This window comes from Balaenoptera physalus (genome assembly GCF_965194825.1).
Source record: "Balaenoptera physalus genome assembly, chromosome: 15".
Classification (NCBI taxonomy): domain Eukaryota; kingdom Metazoa; phylum Chordata; class Mammalia; order Artiodactyla; family Balaenopteridae; genus Balaenoptera; species Balaenoptera physalus.
Window position 1 is genome coordinate 12,353,476 of NC_138894.1, and position 6,910 is coordinate 12,360,385.

Sequence of the window (6,910 nt, forward strand, 5' to 3'; positions counted from 1 at the left end):
CTGCACACCGCCCGCCGCCGCCATCTTGGGTTGAGTGTCTTGTGCACCGTCTGCACACGGCCCGCCGAGCTGAGGTGTCAGGCGCAGCCACTGGCCGTGGGAACTCTGTCCGAAGTGCCGGGTGCGAGGCCTCTGCTCGAGGCACCCTTTGAGCAGGTGACACCAGACTAAGCGCAAAGGAAAAGAGAAGGGGAAAAGAGATTAGACTTTATTATTCAGATTCTGTTTTTATCTAGGAATTGTTAATGAGCTTTGCCAGTGACGCTAGTGCCCACCCTCTGGGCAAGTGACAGGAGAGCCGTCTTGCGTGTCGCTTTGGTGCCCTTGTCCCGGGCACCTCTCCCTGCCTCCTGCCAACTCCGGACCCCGGCGGCTTCTGCAGCCGCGTCTGTTCCTGTTCACAGCTGTTCTGGGAAATGACTTCTCTGGGCCCAGGAGACCGGAGCTCGCGGAGTCCAGCGGGGGCTCCTTACTGCTTCTCAGGGTTGGGGGTGTGAGGGGGGTCCATTCCCTGTGGGTCTGTTCTCTCACCCCAGCGGGAAGCAGAGTCTCCTTGAGAGAGAGGTTTCGGGGCCGGGAAGGATGGGATCCTGGTGGCCAAACACCGTTAAAGCCTTCCTTGCAGATTTTCAGGGTCTCCTGCTAAAATGCAACCATCCTCGGGGGCCGTAGTCTCTTTAAGCCCCGAAGGTGAACGGGGGCAGCTGAGAACCTGTATGGAGCTGGGGGAGCGGGGGAGGCAGGTGCTCGAGGGGACCGGGGAAGGTGGGGAATGCGATATGCTTCTGCGGGGATGGCTCCTTCCCTGCCGGGGCGCCCGCTCAGCCTGCCTGCTTCAGGGCCGGGCTCAGCCTCTTAGCAGCGGCCTCAGCGGGGCGTGATCCAGAGGCCGCGCCGTGGAAACGGTGATCACACCTGCCTGGTGGGATCGCCGTGAGGTAACGACAGAGAACACGTGGGGAGCTCTTAGCTTCCGTCCCACTGGGGATGCACGCCAGCCACTGGGGGCCCTCGTGTGGATCACAGGAGGGAGCAGAGCTGAGCGGGTGGTGAGGAGGCAGCATGGGGCCCTGTGGTGACCACGTGGCAGCTTCCTCTCCCCCTAAGCCTCCCCCACCTCCCTGCCTGGTGAAGCCAGAGTCCCCTGCGCCTTCCATTACCGCTGGGGGCTGTGCCGGGCCACGGAGGACACCCTGTCGAGAGACCCCCGAAAGGGTCCAGGATCCTTCCCCTGTTAGAATCAGAGGCCAGAAATCCACCTGACTTAGGTGAGTGGGGCGAAGGGCGGGCAGCCCTATCAGAGCATCTGGCGGACGAGGCCAGCTCCCCAGGCATGCTGTCTCGGGGTGCATTCCAGGCATTGTTTGCCCAAGGCAGGGCACAGGCCGAGACTGGAGGCCCCTGCCCCACTTTTAGAAGCGAGGGCTTGGCAGAAATATGCTGTCTGTCCACTTGCACTTGCCCTGCCTGCCATCCCTTCCCGACCTGGGCGATAGGAATGAGTCCCAGGAGGGGCCCTTGGGACCAATTCACTTCTTCCTCCTGGGAGCCGCTGAGAGCCCCTCGGTCCTTCTAGCCTCACTGTGTCCTGTTGGGGGGTGGGTAGGATGAGAACCTACCTTCTGCAGAGAAGCAACAAGTCAGGGCATCTGCCTGGGAGGTGAGGGTGGGCGAGGTGCTTGTAGGTTTACAGAGCAGAGGCTGGCGGTGTGGAGAGCAGGAGCAGGCTGGGTCTGGGGACCCGTCGGCATCATCACAGACGTTCGTGGTACAGTGTTCGAAGAGTGGGCTGCGTGATCTGTGCATGACTCTCAGGGACGGCCGTGCCCCTCCCTAGCCACTGATGGATCCTGTCCTGTGGTCCCCAAGGTTGTCATCCGTTCTTACCCCAGAAACTGAAGTCCGCAGGGCAGCTGGTGGGCCCCAGAGCCCGCGCACTGGACCTCCACACTCACAGGGATGGCTTTTTTTGACCTCCTGCCCTGTCTTCAGTGCAGGTTGCTAATTTAGCCCCTCTCTCTCTGTTCTGCCTCAGTGCAAATGGCAGAAAGCGGTGGGATATCTTAAAAGAGGAAGACATAACGCCCTCAAGTTCCTGTCAGTGGACACTTGGATTGTTTCTGTGTCTTGGCTACTGTAAATAATGCTGGAGTGAACATGAGGGTGCAGGTGTCTCTCTGGGATAGTGATTACCTTATGCTAAGTGAAGTAAGTCAGAGAAAGACAGTGTACGATCTCACATATGGAATCTAAAACAAACGAACAAAAACTACCTCATAGAAACAGATCAGTTTTGTGGTTGCCAAAGGTGGGGCTAGGGCGTGGGAGAATTGGGTGAAAATGGTCAAAGGTACAAGCTTCCAGTTAGAGATAAATAAGTCCCGGGCATGTCTGTACAGCATGATGACAATAGGTGACAACACTCTTCTGTATATTTGAAAGTTGCTAAGAGAGTAAATCTTAAAAGTTCTCATCCCAAGGAGAAAAGATTGTGTCCACTATGTGAGGCTATGGATGTTAATTAAACCAGTTGTAGCATTTCACAGTATACGCATAGATGAAATCATCACGTTGTACACCTTAAACTTCTACAATGTTATATGACAATAGTATCTTAATAAAACTGGAGGGAAAAAGAGGAGGGCAGCAGGGGCAGGAAGACAAGGGGGGCGGCTTTCAGAGGCGGGTGCCCAGGAGGCCTGAGGCTGCGTGCCCGCGTGCCCAGGAGGCCTGAGGCTGCGTGCCCGCGTGCCCAGGAGGCCTGAGGCTGCGTGCCCGCGTGCCCAGGAGGCCTGAGGCTGCGTGCCCGCGTGCCCAGGAGCCCTGAGGCTGCGTGCCCGCGTGCCCAGGAGGCCTGAGGCTGCGTGCCCGCGTGCCCAGGAGGCCTGAGGCTGCGTGCCCGCGTGCCCAGGAGGCCTGAGGCTGCGTGCCCGCGTGCCCAGGAGCCCTGAGGCTGCGTGCCCGCGTGCCCAGGAGGCCTGAGGCTGCGTGCCCGCGTGCCCAGGAGGCCTGAGGCTGCGTGCCCGCGTGCCCAGGAGGCCTGAGGCTGCGTGCCCGCGTGCCCAGGAGGCCTGAGGCTGCGTGCCCGCGTGCCCAGGAGCCCTGAGGCTGCGTGCCCGCGTGCCCAGGAGGCCTGAGGCTGCGTGCCCGCGTGCCCAGGAGCCCTGAGGCTGCGTGCCCGTGTGCCCAGGAGGCCTGAGGCTGCGTGCCCGCGTGCCCAGGAGGCCTGAGGCTGCGTGCCCGCTCCAGCACTAACTTACTGGGCGCTCAGGTGAGTCTCTTGGCCTCTCCAGCCTCCTGTTCTTCATCTGTAATGTCCCCGACCCCTCCCAGCACTGCCCCCAGGAGGGAGGAGTGAAGCTTGTTAGGTCTGGCTACTCATGCCTGGGCAACTGAGGGACTGAACGGTCTGGTCAGATGACCATGACCATGACAGTGACCTGCACTTGGTGGTCAGAGGGCTCTGGCAGAAATGGCTTCCTTCCCAAGGGACTGAAAGTTTGTTTACTATGTTAACCAAAATTTTGGGAATGAAGACTTACTGGAAATAAAGAGGCATTTATTTGGGGTTTTTTAGGACTGCAGCCCGGGAGAGCCAGATTCAAGAAGCACTTGAATTGTGTCCTGCTGGACTACAAAATGGAGAGCGCTTATAAAGGCAAAACCCGCAAGGCCACAGTTAGTTACGAGTTGTTGATCAAGAATTATAATTGGAGCTGGCAGGAGGTAAGGATCAGTTGGAGTCTGAAATGATTGTATCGTTAGAAGGGGGAACAACCTTGAGACCACAATTTTGCAGCTGGCAGATGTTGTTTTAAAAACAACTGGTGTCCTTGGTTTGATACAGTTAAGAAAATGTTGAAGTTCTCAGTGGTGCAGGGACGTGTCTGAGACAAGATTCTCAATGGCCACCTGCCCTGTTTTGTATTCCTGAGCTGTGATTACTTCCGTATGATTTCAGTCTGTCATCAGCTAGGTGGGGCTATTTTAAAGTGTGTCATGGCTGATTAAATGTTCAGTTCTGTGGGGAAAAGCAAAAGTGTCAGTCCAAGTTTCTGACAATGTCAGGAACATGGTTAATTAGTAAACACAATGCCAATAACTATCGTCTGCCCAGGTTAGAGACTTAGGATCATTCTAGACCTTTCCCTCCTTCATTCCCATGATGGTGAGCCCAGCTGACACTTCCTCAGCCTTCCTTGGTCCTAGGTGCTTACCTGAACCAAGTTCTTGAATCCTCCCAACAACCTGGGAGGCAGGCTGAATATCCCCCTTCTGCAGACAAGGGCCCCGAGGCTGAGAGAGAGGTCACACACGTGTGCAGGCTCAGGGTCCGTGTCCTCAGCCACTGCCTTCCGTGGGATCTCTGCTCACCAAAAGCTGGTCAGGTCTGTCCCACCTCCCCAGCCCAGCCTGTCTGCCGCTCTTCCCCCACCACCCCTGCTAGTGCCCACACCCATAGCATCTCTCACCTGGAGCGCTGCCCCTGCCAACAGGTACTCACCTTCAGGGCCATGTCAGACTCTCCTAGCCTCCGGAGGCCTCCCCTCCCCCACCCCACCTGGCTGGATCATTGCCCTGGCTCTGCCTAGGGAAGACTCCCCGCCTGCAGGTGCTCTCCTCTCAGACACACTTCCTTGGCGGGTTGGGCTTCGGCCTGTGTTTCCCTGAAAATCCCTGTGTGTAGTTTGGAACCTTCAGTATCGTCTGTCAGTGCTGTGGGTTTGAAGGACTTGCTTGTCAGGTCTGTGCCCCCTGGTCCTATGAGATGTGGCACGTGACAGGTAACGCTGGGGGCTGTGGAGGCAGACCCTTGGAACTCGAGTCGCACCTACTTGCTCTGTGACCTTGGGTAAATCATTTAACCTCTGTTCGCCTCAGAGTCCTCATCTAAACAGTACCCACCACATAGGGTTGTCCTGAGGATTAAGTGAATAAAGTGCTTTAAGCAGCACTGGGCAGCCAGTGTTGTTGCCAAGGCTTCTCCCATCATGTCCCTGGGCGCCTGCCTCCTACCAGGCTCTCCTTGACTACAGATTGGCTGAAGGACGTCTTGGAAGCTGAACTCCCTGCATGTATCAAACCTCTCTGGGTACCATCTCTAGAGCCTGGCACTGTGATGGTCCCAGATTACCTGTGAGAGAAGCGAGAGGTCACAGCTAGGAGCCCCAGCATCTGCCTCCAGCACCCCAGTTCTTAGAGGCTGCCATGACCATAGGATGGTGACAGAACAAAGCCCATGAGTCATGCAGAGAGTGGGGAAAATCACTTTAAATCTTTTTCTCAAGTCGTGTTATTCCGAATGCCCTGGGCGGATGCCCATGTGTGCAGGAACACTCGGCCAGGCCAGAGGCACTTTGCCCCTCAGAGGCCCCATTGTGACCCCGAGCAGGCCCCGAGTGATCCCGGGAACAATAATCCCTTGTGTGGGCCTGAAGGCTGCACTGGCCCACGGCCCACGGGCCACGGCTGGCCGTGCAAAGCCTCTGTCTCTTTAAGGTCAGCATGAGGAGGCCTTAAATCCCCCATGTGGGCTGCTGCAGGGGTCCTGATAAGAGGTGCTTTTCAGAGTTTGGTTTGGGCATGTCGGTGAAGCCCAGCTCCTCTAGACTCTGTCCCCTCCAGGAGAAGGGCGGATCTGGTGGGACCAGCTGTGAGCAGGGCAAGGGGTAGGGGCTCGGTTCCCAGAGGAGGACTATCTGTGGATGAAGCCCCTCCCAGGCCACCTGCCCGGCCCAGGGAAGGCCCTTAGGATGTGTCCCCAGAGCCGCCATAAAGCGAGGGGGCCACGGGCACTGAAGTCACAGGTAGGAGCATCCAGAATATCGTGGTGGGATTTGATCCACAGCTGCCTCTCCTTCTTTCCGTCCGAAGATGCACACCCTCACCCACGTTTGTAGTCACCACGGTTTGTTCTGTGCTGCAAGCTTTGGCTCTTGGTCACGGACAGGCATTGGCTTCTTCTCACTCCTTTCTCAGGCCCGTGGAGGGACAAGCTCTTTGTTCTATGAACTTACAGACACCCAGTTATTCACCTTCTTCACAAAGCATCAGCTGGCCTGGGGGGGCCTTTGGCTTTGTCGGGGCTGCAGCGTGGAGCTCGGCAGCTGCCTGGACGGGCCTGGCCATGACGTTGCAGCTCAGAGCAGCCAGCCCCTTTCAGGAAGACTTGGCCATGTGGCCTCCTGCAGGCCCTGCTAGTGGTCTGGGTCTGTCCCACATGCCCGGCTTCATCCCCCTCTGACGTCCTCTGCCCACTGGTATCAGGTCTACTACAAGGTCTTGTCTCACTGTCACTTCCTGAGAAGCAGCCAGAGAACAGACCCTCATGGCGACAGGTCTGGACACGTGAGGACAGTGAGCGAGCACAGGGCTTCAGGGACAGAAGAAGTTGGCCCCAGACCCAGCTCCAGTTCTCACCAGCTGAGTGAGTCTGTCTCCTCACCTGCACAAGGACAGTCATAGCCGTCTACTGTGCCCACTGGGAGGGTGACAGGAGGCTCTCTGTATGGGAGGTGCTTCCACAGTGCCTGACCCAAGGCAAGAGCTCCAAACATGGCAGCCAAGATGGTCACACAGTGCAAATGTGGGTCCTTTGTGCAGTCGCGTTTGGGTGTTGGTGTGACCTGCCCTTTGGTCCAAGTCAGGGCCACCAAGCAGGCAACCTCTAAGGCATGTCCCACCTGCCCTTGGGGTGGCAGCCAGATGTGCCCCATAGGAGGTTCCCTCCTGCCCAAGACCCAGAGGCAGAGCTGAGGCATGCCAGCCACGAGAAGCTTTGGGGGGCAGACACCATCCCACACCTGGAGGGACCCATGGTCCCAGCACACAGTAGGTGCTCAGTTGACACCCAGTCTCTGTGATCTGAGGACCTTTCTGCTGTTGCCCAGCAGGCTTCTTAAATGCCCCC